The sequence below is a fragment of the Bidens hawaiensis genome, unplaced genomic scaffold (genome assembly GCF_021521415.1).
Source record: "Bidens hawaiensis isolate Kalapana, Puna unplaced genomic scaffold, B.hawaiensis_p1.1 tig00021656_1, whole genome shotgun sequence".
Lineage (NCBI taxonomy): Eukaryota > Viridiplantae > Streptophyta > Magnoliopsida > Asterales > Asteraceae > Bidens > Bidens hawaiensis.
Window position 1 is genome coordinate 276,348 of NW_027493363.1, and position 15,438 is coordinate 291,785.

The 15,438-nt window shown below is 34.4% G+C and overlaps 1 pseudogene; it reads right to left on the minus strand.

Moving 5' to 3' along the window:
- The window catches only part of LOC143563920 (cysteine-rich receptor-like protein kinase 15), a 35,003-nt pseudogene extending 21,071 nt beyond the window's left edge, over window positions 1-13,932 (minus strand).
- Between the last annotated feature and the right edge of the window lie 1,506 nt (window positions 13,933-15,438).

The following is a 15,438-nucleotide window of genomic DNA, read 5'->3' on the forward strand; positions in this document are numbered from 1 at the left end:
AGTCAATACATTCAAAGTTAGATGCGTTGTTGAAGGTCGTGATTGATAATCAGAAGGAAACGCAGAGACAGTTCGAGTTGAGAGACAAGTCAGCAGAAGCAATGTCAAAACAGATTGGTCAGCTCGCAGCAGACATGGCAAAGTTGCAGAAAACCGCGGGTCAGTTACCGAGTGATACCACAGTGAACCCGCAGCACCTCAGTTCGAGTTCGAGTTCGAAGAAGCACGTCAATCAGGTAAGTATTTTAAGAAATGGGAAAAAGTATGATAATAAGGTTGGGGGTCCACCATCTCGGGTCGATGGGTGGTGGAAGATGTTGATGAAACAGTCGTTAGTGATGACGAACCAGAACCGGTTGTAATTGAAAATAATAAAGGTAAAATTAAAATAACAATGATCCTAATAACCATTTCTTTGCTAACCAACAAGGTCATCGATCCGTAATGTCTCCACCAATTCAACCGTTCACCGATATGTTTTTTCGATCGCCAATGCCATATATGTCTCCGCAAGTACCCGAAACCTAAATACCCCAAACCCAAGTATCCAAACCGCAACTTCGTCGTAAACAAAGTCATAAAAAGAAACCTGATTGTCAAACAACTAGGGAAAAGTTCGAAAGACTAAAGTAGGAAACGGTTGGGGAGATGGCGTTGGCACGTGCGTGGATTGATTCATCCGAAAACTCAATTCAAGATAAATTATAAAAATACACACACACACACACACACATATATATATATATATTTCATGTTTTATTTTTTTTGTTGACTAATACTAAGTTTTTATTTGTATCGAAGGTGACGTAAACATACCCCTAAGTTTTGGGGAAAAATACATACTAAGTTCTTTGATACAGTGGGTCGATGTTTCTACCGCGGAGAGGGTTCCGTCTACAACAAATGGAAGGCAATGCGCAAACAAATAACCAACTTCTCTAATATTTACTCCCGCGTTGCAAACAATAGGAGAAAAAGCAGCATGAACGATGCTAACATGATGGAGTTTGCCTTAAAACAATATCGGGCCAAATATAACGGAGATTTCAATATGTTGTAAGCTTAGAGACAATGCACGAGCTCACCAAAGTGGCATCCGGTCCCGTCATCTTTATCGCGGTCGTCCAAACAGTCAAAGACAATGTCTACTTCGGCCGATTAATTGACGTATAAAGCCACGTCGGTTGGTCGTTGTCAATTTAATCTAAACGAGTTTGATCCCGATTTTGTTTTTGATGAACTGGATGAGTTACCACGTCCGGTAGGAAGAGATAAAGCCAATATGGCGGTTAGAGGTGGAGTATCTTCGTCTAGAACGACATCCTCGATGAGTTCCGAAGTGAGCTCATGTTTTGACAACTTGGATCTTAAACTATCCGAGATTGCCAAGGTTAAAAAAAACTCAACAAATGAAATCACAAGAATGCATGAAGTAAGAAAATTGATGCATGCGGAATACAAAGCCATGCATGGTGAAAGTTCAATCGGAGCAGCAACGAGACAAGGATTTCAAGTACCTCGCAAAGGATCTATCGCATGTAGATCCGGCCCCAAGGGCTTTTTTGAAGAAAATAAAAGCAAAGATAATAGCCAAATATGCAAACGAGAACGTAGACGAGGTCGAGGACGAAGACGAAGAGAACGACGACGAATATTAGTTATATGTTGGTTAATTTAAGTTGTTATGTTTTCATCTTTTTAATGTTTTTTATTTGTATGCCTTTTATTTTTATTTTTATTTTTTTATTTGTATGTTTTTTATATTTATATAAATTTTAATTAGTATTATTATTTAATTTTTATTCTATGTGTTTGTTAAAGAAATAAATAAATAAAAGATTTAAAGTCCTTCGGAGCGTTAAACCATAAAGAGACATTATAGTTTGGGCATTGTGGAGGGCTTTCAAGCCCACATCATAATTAATAGTCTAATAGGCATTGGACTACTTATTTCGCCTCGTATGTGGCAATGGTAAGCTTAAAGATAAAATAGTGGCCCATCGTACATTTACACATCTTTATGACACAATTATCGTTACTTAAAATGATTTGTCACTGGTTCATATAATATGTTATAGTTAAAAACTGTATATTTTTAAAGGGAAAGATGAATTTGAAGCAGGTCGACCACATTAGATGCAGTTCGCAAAAGGGTGGTGATTCATTAGGTATAACTAGCCCAAATGTCATTTTGGTCCCAAGTCCCGACCCTCTAAAGAAAGTGTACTTACTAGGTTCCAACAATTCGATTTGTGTCTCTATGAGTTTCCTCGCTTTTAAAGATTCTTGCCATGCCAAAATCTGCAATTTTGGGGTTCATTTGTTCATCTAACAAAACGTTACTTGCCTTCATATCACGATGAATTATCGTAAGGCGGGAATCTTCATGAAGGTACAGCAGTCCCTTAGCAATGCCTTTGATGATTCTGTATCGTGTTTGCCAATCAAGAAGGGTGCATTTAGCTGGATCTGGAGGCACAACAGAAACATCATTTGCTACCCTTTACAATGGTCAAGCATCATTAAGTTCATTTCAAACAAGGGTTACTTGTTAGCACTTTTGTGATTCTATTTATGACCTTATGGGAAGACGATTTCTCTTAAGAATTGCCAAATATCACCCAATGGATGCTTGCATTTGGTTGGTAAACCAGCTAAATTGTTGTAATCCCATATATATATATATATATATATATATATATATATATATGGGTTAGGTTAAAATAAAAACCCACTTAAGTTGTGAAAACTCTAGAAACTCATTCTCAACCACATGTTTTTAATTAAAGTTTGAATCTTGTGGTCCACAATTAAAGTTAATAAAAAATGTAAACATAAATATAGTTTTTTCTCTCTCCTGAAAACATATATAAAAATTAGAAAAAAAATGTTAAAAAATAGCGAAACAATTTTTTTTTATTTTTCGATGTTTTGTATTAAATGTAACAACATATATTACACGTGTAAAAAAAAACACGATGTTACATAGGGTTTTCACAACTCAAATGGGTTTTTCATTCTATACTTCCCATATATATATATATATATATAGGGGTGAAATCTAGAGAGAACTCCTCTTAAAGAGAGAACTAGAGAACTAATAAAAACTACTTTTAACATTTTTTAAAAAAATATTTTGCGATTTTTTTCTTTCCTCCTTCTAATAAAATAATATTGTTCCTAAAAAAAATCCCGGTGATGTGCATATGTGCACTAATGTGTATTGCATATATACGATAGTGTTTTATTGCATATAATACAACACAATTGCATTATACAATACACACTATTGAATATATGCAAATACAAACACTAATAATTGTACTCGAAACAAACTATCGCATATACGTAATACAACACTAATGCACATATGTACTATATTGTTTTTTTGGTATTTTTGTATATAATATAACACTATTACACTAATACAATACAAAAAATTACATATATGCTATTCAACATTATTGCACATATCAAAATACACACTAGTGCACATATGCAATAAAAAAAGTCGATGTATTGCATATGTGCACTACAACGAGTTTTTTTTTTGTTTTTTATATTTTTTGAGTAAATGGTAACATAATATAAGAATAATGGCAAAAACGGAAATTTAAAAATATTTTTTTAAATTAAATTAAAAATATTTCTTTATTAGTTCTCTAGTTCTCTCTTTAAGAAGTTCTCTCTTGATCCTCTCTCTACATATATATATATATATATATATATATATAGAGAGAGAGAGAGAGAGAGAGAGAGAGAGAGAGAGGAGATAATTTGAAAACCTTGTTAGAGTTTTAAGAACTTTAAGAACTTCATTGTTAACCGCACATTTAATTAAATAGATTAGATTGTGTGCTTGAAATTAAATTTGATTAAAAAACTAAGTAGGATAGAAAATAAATATGTACAGTGATTACACTAATTTAAACGTCCGTTACACCTATGTAAAAAATCAACTCGTTGCGTAAAAAAAATTAAAAAAAATGTTACGTTGAGTTTTTTCGAGTTTTTAAAACTAAAAGTGGTTCTCAAAAGAAATCAATCCTATACATATGTGGGAGATTTCTTTTAAGAACCAATTTGAGTTTTAAAAACTCGAAAAAACTCAACATAACAATTTTTTTTTGAATTTTTTACACATACGTAATATATATAGGTTACATATATGTCAAAAAATTACAGAATATTTTACGCACCGAGTCGACTTATTACATAGATGTAACGAACGTTTAAATTAGTGTAATCACTGTACATCTTTATTCTCTCTCTTACTTTAATTTTTTAATCATATTTTATCTCAACCATATAATTTAATCTATTTAATTAAATGTGTGGTCAATAATTAAGTTCTTAAGTTATTAAAACTCAGCAAAGTTCTCAAATTATCATATATATATATATATATTATTCTACTTCTATTTTTGCTATGAAACTTGTGTTACCAAAAAGAGAAGTGCCCAAAGAACCTACCAAAAATAAATTGATCAAGACTTGCATTTGGCAAAAACTCGTAAACAAGAAGGCGTTCACTTCCTTCCATGCTAAAACCTAGAAGTCTAACCAAATTACGATGTTGAAGTTTTGCGACTAGCAAAACCTCATTCTTGAACTCTAGGTCCCCTTGTCCAGAATCTTGCGCTAGCCTCTTTACTGCAATTTGGTTCCCGTTGTCAAGCATACCCTAAATATCATATAATAGAATAAATTAATGCTCAAGTAATATCTAAATCATGATAACGCTTAGAACATGAACAAATTTTGTCGTTACCCGAGAAAGTTTATACAAAACTGACACATTTATGAGCGTACAAATATAAACTGGTAAGAGTTTACACCGTCTTAGTTGTATAAAAAGTCCAGTAAAAGCCTTATACATTAACACCACTACGTAATACAAACTTTCAACACTTGTACAAATAGACATCGGTGTTTTTCACGAGAAGCACATAGAACGGATTATATAAAAACTAATCTTTACATTTATGCATCATAAACATATTTAATTTCAGTGCCCGTTTATAAGTGTGAACATTTTTCCTGTCCAACACAATTGCTATCTTTTCTTAATCTTCACTTACTCATCTTGTAAATGATATTAGCACGAAGAAATTGAAATATTTTTATGTATATGTAAATATGTGTAGTGATAATTAGCAAATATCTTGTACCTTGTAAACGGGTCCAAATCCACCTTGCCCGAGCTTATTTTCTTCTGCAAAGTCATTCGTTGCTGCTTTCACCATACTAAAACTGTATTGAAAAGAGTCAATTGTGCCAATATCTGTAGTTTCAGCTATTAGAAAGAAAGAGGAGTTAGAAGTTGCTTTAGCAAGAATGTGTTAGTCCTTAATATTTTGTCACCATTCATAAAAAATCTTGTGTTATGTCATTTAGTAGCGAAATGCAAATTGATGCAAATTGGAATTGTAGTCCAAACTTCAAACTTACTCTGATTGCTTTCTGGGGGAGGCGGGGGCATCATTTTATTTTTCTTCTTTCTTAATTTAAAAAAGATACAAAGGGAAATGATTGTTATAACAACGATGACTGTAATGATAACGATTACCACAGTCCGAGTTGTGTTATTTTTTCTGCCTGCAACAAACAGAAAGTTTAATGATGAGCGATGTTAACTTAGAAACGGTTACAACAAAGCCAAAATCAACGTTGTACATGCGAGATAAGTAAAAAGGTTACAAACACGTTTTTTTAGTTTTCAACTTTTGCTAATAAATTAAAAGGTTAAGTGTCATTTTATTATTTTAGGACATGTGGTTTGTCCAATCACGTAACTTTAGTACTGTTTTTAAATTTATTATAAATGACTACTTCACTTTTCTAAAACTTGTCATTTTAGTACTTTTTAACCCCATCTCTTTTGTCCGTTAAGTCAAGGTTAAATTGGTAATTTTGTTTATTCTATTCATTTTCTCTTTTGAGCTAAGTGTCATTTTCATATCTGTGGTTTGTTCAATTACGCATTGCAACCGAATACTTGGAATAGTTTTGGATACATAGGCAAACCGATAGAGACATTGCACATTACAATTAAAAGATAATCTCTAACTCTAAATGAACAGATCACAAACACCCCCACCCCCCCGCGTGCACGCGTGCTTATCGGTCCTTCAAACCCTAACCATTGTTCATCTTCAAGTTCAATGAATTACGATATGGTGTTCATCTACATCTCCGTCGACCACTGTTAATCTACATGTTCAATTGATGTTATACTGAGAGGTGCGAAGCTGTGGGATTGTTAATTGGCTTGATCCTCCGATGTGTCAATGAGCTATTGTTATCGTATCCAAACTTTTGGAAAAAAAAATCAATGCACATAAAGAAAATGCAAGAAAAATGGTCAAGATGAACTCAGATCTTGAGCTACTAGAAGTAAATTGGCAATCAAGAACAAAAGGCTAAAAAATATGTCATACATTTCATGGTTGTTTTTAATCTTCTATCATGTATTTTAGTTACATTTTAATTGTAATAAATAATATGTAATGTCTCTTTTGTTTTGTTTATGTATCCAAAAGTAATCAAAGTATCCAGTTGTAATAAATTCAATAAAGATACTAAAGTTGCGTAATTAAACAAACTACAGGTATGAAAATGACACTAAATCAAAAGAAAAATAAATAAAATAAACAAAATTATCAATTTACCGTTAACTTAAAGAAGAAAATAGACGGGGCTAGAAAAAGTAGCAAAATGACAAGTTTTAGAAAAATGGGGTAGCATTTGCTATAAACTCAAAAACAATACCAAAATTACGTTATTTAACAAACCAGGGATACTAAAATAGCAGTTAACTCTAAATTAAATGTTCATATTTAAAACCTAGAGTAATAATAGTATGTGAGATAGATTTATACCTCGGTATAAATGTATTACGTGTTTTCTAATTTTAATTTAATTCTTAGGGACGTAAGGTAAGTTGGAAGTCCCTATAAATCATTTAACTAGAACTTAAATATGAATTATATTATTTTCTCTTTGGTTGAGCTCAACAAAACAGAATTTTAGTATGCAGATCAAGTTGAAGTAGAGGTGCATAAATCGGGTTTTTCAAATACCTGATTTCGAGTATGGAATCGAGCTCGGGTATGACAGGGTATTGGAAAAACGGGTATGGGCAATACCTAGGTCCGGTTCTGGTCTAGTTATTGTCTCTAAAAACCATACTAGATGCATCTGGTTCGGGTCAGTTATAGAATCATGTATTCTAAAACCGGGTATTTTAATACCCTATTTTCGGGTATTGAAAAACCATATCTTTGGGTTTTTTTTTGGCTTTTTTCCAAGTATATTTCAGGTATATATTGGATTTTTTTTTGGGGTTGTACATTTAGGGGTATTTTTTGGGTATTTTTCAGGTATCTTTCGAGTAATTTCGAGTAAAGATCACGTTTTTGAAAAACCTGATTTTGGGTATTGGAAAAACCCAGTTCTGGGTATGGAACCGGTTTCGATTTTCGGGTATTATCAGGTACAAACCGGGTCAGGTTCGGGTACACTTTTGGTACTAAAATGCACCCTATCTGTACCTTACGGGTAGGGTCGGGCACGGGTTCGGGTGATATGAAAAACCCTGGTATAAAAAACCCAGTTCCGGGTTTGTTTTTTCTGGTTCCAGGTTTGGGTTTTTTGTGCAACTCTAGGTTGAAGTGCTGGTGCTTTGTAAGGGCTTTGCGGGCATCCTATGAATTTGATAAGGAACTAAAGACCGGCATCCCCACCGGCGAACCTTTTAATGGGCCAAAGCGGGCCGTGGCCCCATCACGTTTTTCGTTCGATAGTGTTTTTCTCGAAAAAATCAATAATATATATACATGCATTGAGTTCGGCCCATTCAGTTATTTGAGTCTGGCCAATCCATATTATTTGAGTCCGGACCAACTTTGAATCTTTTTAAAAAATAAAGTTTGTCAAGCCGATAAACGTAAAGATAAAAAAAGGCTAAGAAATAAAGCTCAATAAGACCAAGCCCAAATAAATTTTAAACCAAAAAAAACCAAGCATTAAGCCTAAAACTAACCCTACCACCTGGTTGATGTTCGAACACAACAACAAACGGAGTATCAATTGTGTGCTGGCCGCTGTGTGACTTACTAATTTGTGAGGTTCGGCACAGAAGTCGGAATAGAAGCTAAGAAACAAGCAGGTGAATTGATGAAACAGTTTGGGTGTGAAATCATTTAATTGATTGATTTGGGCGTTGCCGCTGTTTGTTGAGGCTTGAGGTTCGAAACTGACTCGTGTACATGTGAAATCGATTACTCAAATCAGTCAACAGAAGCAAGTAGAGTCCAGGTTCAGAAATTCGCATTTCACAATTTTGTATTTTTTTTTCAGTTTAGTAGGTTAGGGTTTGGAATTATTGTTTGACCCGACTCGACCCGAACTGGACTACCGACCCAAAACTTAGAAGTAGGAAAAGAAATTTTGGGTCTCGTGACTTTCGGCCCATCCATATTAGATGTTCATGATCCGCCACTATGCATCCAGTCATCCATGTTAATGATTTTGAATGTTCATGTTTGGATTCTAGGAACTTTAAATCATATGTTGGACATGCGTTGTATGTTTAAATGCAATCCGCACAATTTTCTCCAAATTTAAGAACTGTATTGTATGTGTAAAGCCAACTGTGAAAACCTTTGGATTCATGACGTTTCACATGTGATGAACAAAGATGTGATGGATACATAAAACTTATGTTTTTGTTTAGTGTCTTGGTGATCAAAGTGGTCAGATTGAGTTGGATTTGTCTCCGATTGGGATGATAGTGGTAATACACAATAATTAGAAGACGCATGGATCCAAAGGACGAAGTACAATGGGGACCCGGGGTGACCCCGGTTACTGCCATTTTTTCGCTTAGTAGGGGAAATTTATGAGATTTTGTCTAAAATTTTTGTAGGTATTGAGCACGGTCACTCCCAAGGTATTGGGTACTTGACTTCGGTCACCGCTGTGAATGAGGGGTCGGTTATTTATAGTTTGGTAAGAGATAGACCAAGAAGACAGATAATTCCAGCTGCAACATACAAAAAGAAGCTGGTAATTATGCTTTTGTATTTAATGCTACACAACAAGAAAGTGTCTTAGAACCATTAAAGTGCTTATGTTATGATCCATTCTTCGTGCTCTTGAAATTGAATTATGAGAAATCTAGTATCCAATTCTCTATAAAACCTGTTAGAATGGTGAATTAGTTTGTGTGATCGATTAGGAACCCTAAATGTTGCACATAACTCATTATTGCATAAGTTTTGTTGATAACAGTTTCCTGTCTTATTCGAATGTGCTTTTTATTGAGGCCATAACTCGATAATAACAAAATATTTTTCGTTAGTTCTTGATCCTATGATGTACTTTGGGTCTAGTTTCCATAAAGGTAAATTATGTGATTTTTGGACAGGTTTTGAATAGTTTTTATGATATTACAAAAACGTGTGTTAAGGATGTTATGGGGATTGATTCACTAACCTTGATTCTTGACATCATAAATTCCTCTTGACAAGTCTAAGTGGGTTGGTTCAACTTCTGAAACTTAATATTTGAGTTAGGATTCTAACCCAATTGTCCTTGTTTGATTTGGTTGAGTACGGAATTTTAGCCAAATCAAAACTTTATGTCGCGCAACGAAATAGCTGCTTGTACCTTTCTGTGCTAGATGAATTTTCGTGATTTTTGTGGAAAAATATAACAAAAATTGTTTTGCCCATGTTATTCGTCAACCGTTGTTCATCTACAAGTTCAATTGATGTTATACTAAGAGGTGCGAAGTTGTGTGATTGTAATCGATGTGTTAAAGAGAAACTGTTATCATACCCAAACTTTTGAAAAAAAAAAAATTTTCAATGCACATAAAGAAAATGCAAGAAAAATGGCTAAGATGAACTCGGATCTTGAGCTACTAGAAGTAAATTGGCAATCAAAAACAAAAGGCTAAAAAATATGTTATACATTTCATGGTTGTTTATATCATGTATTTTAGTTACCTTTTAATTGTAATATGTAATATCTCTTTTGGTTTGCTTATCTATCCAAAACTAATCAAAGTATCCAGTTTTAATAAATTCAAAAAATGGTACTAAAGTTGCATAATTAAACAAACCATAGGTATGAATATGACAATTAGGTCAAAAGAGAAAATTAATAAAACAATCAAAATTACTAATTTGCCCCTAACTTAGCGGACCAAACAGACGGGGTTAAAAAAAAGTACTAAAATTGCAAGTTTTAGAAGAGTGTGAGGTAGTCCTTTGCAGTAAATTCAAAAACGGTACTAAAGATGCGTAATTGGGTAACCACAGGTATTAAAATGGCACTTAACTCTATTTTTTCAGATTGTTTTCTAAAACAATTTTAACTTTCAATGAGATCATTTTTTCACCAGTGATGTGGGACGATCTTATAGTGTACTATTTCCACTGTAAGCTTTGATCAACCGGCTGTTGCCTAGATAGATCAAACAATTGAATCAGAATTATCAATAAAGTTGAGGGTCTGTTTTGTTAAGTTTATTTTGATATGGATTATTTAATAAAGTTGATGGTTTGTTTTGTTATGTTTATTTTAATATGTATTATTCTAGAATAAGGCTGTCTTGTTTTTCAAGTTAGGTTTGTAACAAGCTTAGTAGATCTATAAATAGGGGTGTAGATTATTATTTTATATGAGTCAAGAGAAGAGCATCTTCTCCATGTAAGTTTGATAAGTCCGTGAAGTTTGTTTGTTAAGATCGTTTGGTTATATGAAAAGAGTCAAGGGTTGTCACCCCAATATCGCATGTTTGTTTGTTTGTTCGTTCGTTCGTTTGATCTGATTGTTTGATACGCATGGGCCAACAATTTGTATTAGAGCTTAGGCTCGTTGTTTGTAGAAGTTCGTGGGTTTCCTATTCGAAGGGTTGGAAGAGTCGTTCTTCAAAGAGAAGTTGGTTGGGAGGAGTAGTCTACAACGTGAAAGAAAAATATATTAGGAGTAGAAGATTGCATGTTTTGGTTGGTCGTCTAGAGCAAGGTAAAGAAAGGCACTTGTTATTTGGCTGGCACTGTAATACAGTAGAAAATAATTAAAAGGTTAATTATTTTGAGGCATATAATAATTAAGTAGGTGGAATTAATTCTTAAGAAAAGCAAGAAGGTCGGTTACGATTGGTTTGTTTCTGGTTATAGTAGACCGAATGCCGGAAAATTTTTTGAAACCAAGTTCTTCTGTTCAAGATCATAATTAGCGATTCCAATAATATTATCTAGAAGATTACCGTTCGAAACTTGTAACCCTTGGAGTCGTGTTCGTTTTCTGCCCACCAGAATTTATTTTTTTTGTGTCGTGACAGCGTTAGGATTATGACATGGTCAGTGATAAAGAAGCAGGGAGCTCGAGAACAATGAAAGAATCGATAGATGGTTTTGTTTTGCAAGCACCGAAGTTAACTTTGACCAACTACGCGTATGGTCGGTTATGGTGAAAATTATTTTGGGTGCGAACGGTTTGCAAGATGCGATTGATAGGAAAAGGGGGCTGGAATTGAAGAAAGAAAGAAGTTTATGGCGTTAGGTGTTATCTTCCAAACCCTATCTGAAGACGTGATGCTTCAGATGGCTAAGTATATATTCAGAATTGAAAGATGTTTGGGAAGCGTTAAGAGTTCGTTATCTTGTTGTAGAAAGAACTCAAAAAGCTCGTGTTCAAATGCTAAGAGCCGAGTCAGATGAATTAAAGATGGGGGATACAGAAAGTATTGATGATTATGCAGCGAAGTGGGGTTGAGTACAGTCAAAGTACAAGAGCTTGGGCGCTGTACTACTTGAAGAAGAGGTTTTGGGAAGAAAATTCTTGCACTCTATGCTGGATAAATATTTACTTCTTGTTTCTTTAATGGAGTTACTCACAGACATCGAAACAATGGTGTTTAAAGATGTGATTGGATGTTTAAAGGCATATGAAGTTGAGGGTTTCTTAAGGCATATGTTTTGGTAAGAAAATTCTTGCACTCTATGCCGGATAAAGTTGAGGGTTTGTTTTCTTAAGTTTATTTTAATATGGATTATTTTAGAATAAGGTTGTCTTGTTTTCCAAGTTAGGTTTGACTTGGAAAGCAAGTTTAGTAGATCTATAAATAGGGTCTAGATTATTATTTTATATGAGATAAGAGAAGTCTCTCTTCTCCATGTAAGTTTGACAAGTTCGTGAAGTTCGCTTGGTTATATGAAAAGAGTCGAGGGTTGTTACCCCAATATCGCATGTTCGTTTGTTTGTTCTGATTATTTGATCCGCCTGGACCAACACAAGCGATATCGGATCAAATTTGGGCCGAGTCTTTGTTTATACAGCAATTTCTATAACTTGCATGTGATTTAGCATTAAGCCATCAATTAAGAAATGATAACCAATCTCATACGCAATTTAACTCATAACAGGCTTGTACTTAAAGTACCCACCATAATTGCTTACTAGAGCTAGTGGTAAGCGTTGAGATTTTCAAACATAGTTCAAGCCTTCTTAAAGTAGCCCCCCTAGCTAGCTATTGTACCTTCTCTCAAATATACGTTGTCCGCACTGTGTTTGTATCATAAAAGAATACATATCACTAAATTGAGGTTAGTTTGATATATGTCATATCTAGTAGAATTAGCAACAATTTCTAACAAACACCCCGTGGATTACCATTAACCAGCAAATCACAGACAATACTCATCTAAAAGGAAATTAGGATAGAGTTAATGTATCGTTTTGGTTCGGTTAACGTTTGGTTATCGGTTAATGCCATCGGCTGTTTGGGTATCGGTTAATTCCCTGTTAGTGGTTAAGGTATGCTCACCCCTAATTGTATAGCATTTTTGTTATATTATGAACTTTACCTGACCCGAAAATTTTTATTTCCGGCCATATGAAATTAGAGCATCTAAAAATAGTAAACCCGTTGAAAATTTTTTTGATCCGTTTCCATCTGTTGTTACGTGTTTCTCATGAAGTCCAATAACTAAACAAGGATAGCATTAGGACATAAGTGTGTACATAACCTTTAATTTAGTCGTAGTCAAAATAAAAATGATTTAATTTTGATTCCGTATCTTATTTTGCAAGAATAATACTGTTATAGAGAGGACGCAATTCATACCTGATGGTGGTGGACCAGGTGAGGTGATGACCAAAGTAGTGCTCTCGTTAAAAAAGGGATATGTTTCATATCTAAAATTACACATAGGTAGAAGAATTCTTCCTCCAACTTTCCCATTAAACAAACTTGGAAACCGAGTGACTATATCATCAAAGCAATTTCGACACTGTTGCTCCGATAGGTCTGGAGTACACTGCCAAAGGGCAAAGATCGTTGCGATCCCTGGACCGGTCTTGTTCCCGCTGGCAAACTTCTGTAGCGAACTGCCAGCTGACGCAACACCTATCAAGTCGTTCATTATCGAGCCCAAAGCGTCATTGAACCGGTCAAGATTTATAGTATTTTGCGTGTTGAACATAGCCACATAAAACTTTATTTGTGTTTCCCAATATAGTATTGTTGTCGTATCTCAACAAGCAGTAATCGTAGTACCCTATTGCTTCCTTTTGGTTAGGGCAGAGTTGTGGCAACTTAACTATGGAGTCATTTAGACAACTTTGACACACATCCGGATTGACGTCCCCTCGACAAAGGGCAACCGAGTTAACTCGATCACTGCCTATTCCAGTGGAGAGATTGTAGAACCCTAAGCCGCTGTTGGTGGTGGGGAGGTTGGAGAGGGTGGTTTTTAGATTCCTTTGGTACGTACTGTTAACACTATAATTCGCAGCGTTTTCGCAGAAGTAGGAAATGAAGTTCGGTTGAGCTAAGGTGGTGGTGTAGGTATCGATTAATAAATATATGAATATAACAAAGAACCGTAACACTAGTTTTCCAGCAAGGATGAACATATTATCGTGTGATTGAGGAAAGAGGAGAAGATGGCAACAGATTGAAGGAGTTGGATCATATATTAAAGGAACGTTTGCAGTCTGTATTATTGACTTGGTCACAAAGAAGTGTATGCAAAGAAATTAAAAACAAGGGACCCGTAAACTAATTTTCTTTCCCCCTCAATTATTTGCCACAAGTTTCCAATTGTTTTTCAAAGACTTACATGAATTTCATCACGGCAATCTCTTGCTTGAAGTGGCACGTCACGTTTACACAGTTCCATTACATTCGTCTCCTGTCACATACATTAGTCATTTCAGCTGTTTAATGGAAATTTAGGACTTTTGGCGATTCATTGAACAAGCATTTAGTCCCTATCATCATTCAATAGCTTTCGTATTGGGACCTCTATATAAATACTTTCTTAAAAAGAAATTCTTTATTTACTTTTCAAAAACTATCTTTACAATAAATTTGGATGTAAATAATCTCAATTACTGGCAAATAACAATCTCGATTGACGAAATACATGTTAAGTCTCATCTTTTAACACATTTGGTCCCAATGATCTGCGACTAAATGAAATCCAAATGTTGTTAGTCTCCGGTCGCCAGAAAATGTCTTTTTACTGGAAAACTCAACCTTTTTCGCGAAGAAATCAACCTGAAAACCACCGCCAACCACCACCACCTCAACACCACCGCTGACCACCACCACCGCCACCTATACATCAACACCACTGACACCCACCACCTGAAAACCACCATCTAAACATCAACACCCCTGACACCCACCACCTTAACAACACCACCACTTGAGCACCACCGACTGACTTCAACGATGGTTATAAGGTTCCGACGACCTCAATAACTGAGGCTTTTAATACAAAGTTTCTTATATGTTTGAGATCTAAGGTTTCAAAGATATTTGGGATGAAAATGTTGAGTTTTTCGGTCAAAAGTTTTTCTGCCAAAAAACATTTTCTCGGAGACCGGTGACTAACAGCGTTCGGATTCCGTTACATACGAATTATTAGGAGCAAATATGTTAAAAGATTGGACGGCCAACGGACAATTCGTTAGTTGAGACTGTTATTTGTATTTAGTCAATAGTTTGGATTATTCAAATTCAATTTTCTATCTATGCATGTATCCTACTCATGAACATTTATTTTATTGTTTTTCCTCTTTTTTATGTATTTGTAACAAATTATATAGGGGTGAATATGAGTCTTTAAAAAATAGAGGTATGTATACATTAGTTTAATCTAAGTTTTTCTCTATCCTAAAGAATCCAACGTAGTAGCGTTTTAGTTGTTTTCTCTATTTTTCTCATCTATATAATAAACATATATATGATTATACATACTTCAATATTAATGCTCTAAGTGTTTAGCCCTTAATTAATTGTTGAGTGAGATAAGTAGAAGATAAATGAATTATTTAAACATACTTGAAACACAACGAGAAGTTATTAGGATTCCAAAATGTTATTTGCATCATTTTTTTAAAGTAAAAATTAAT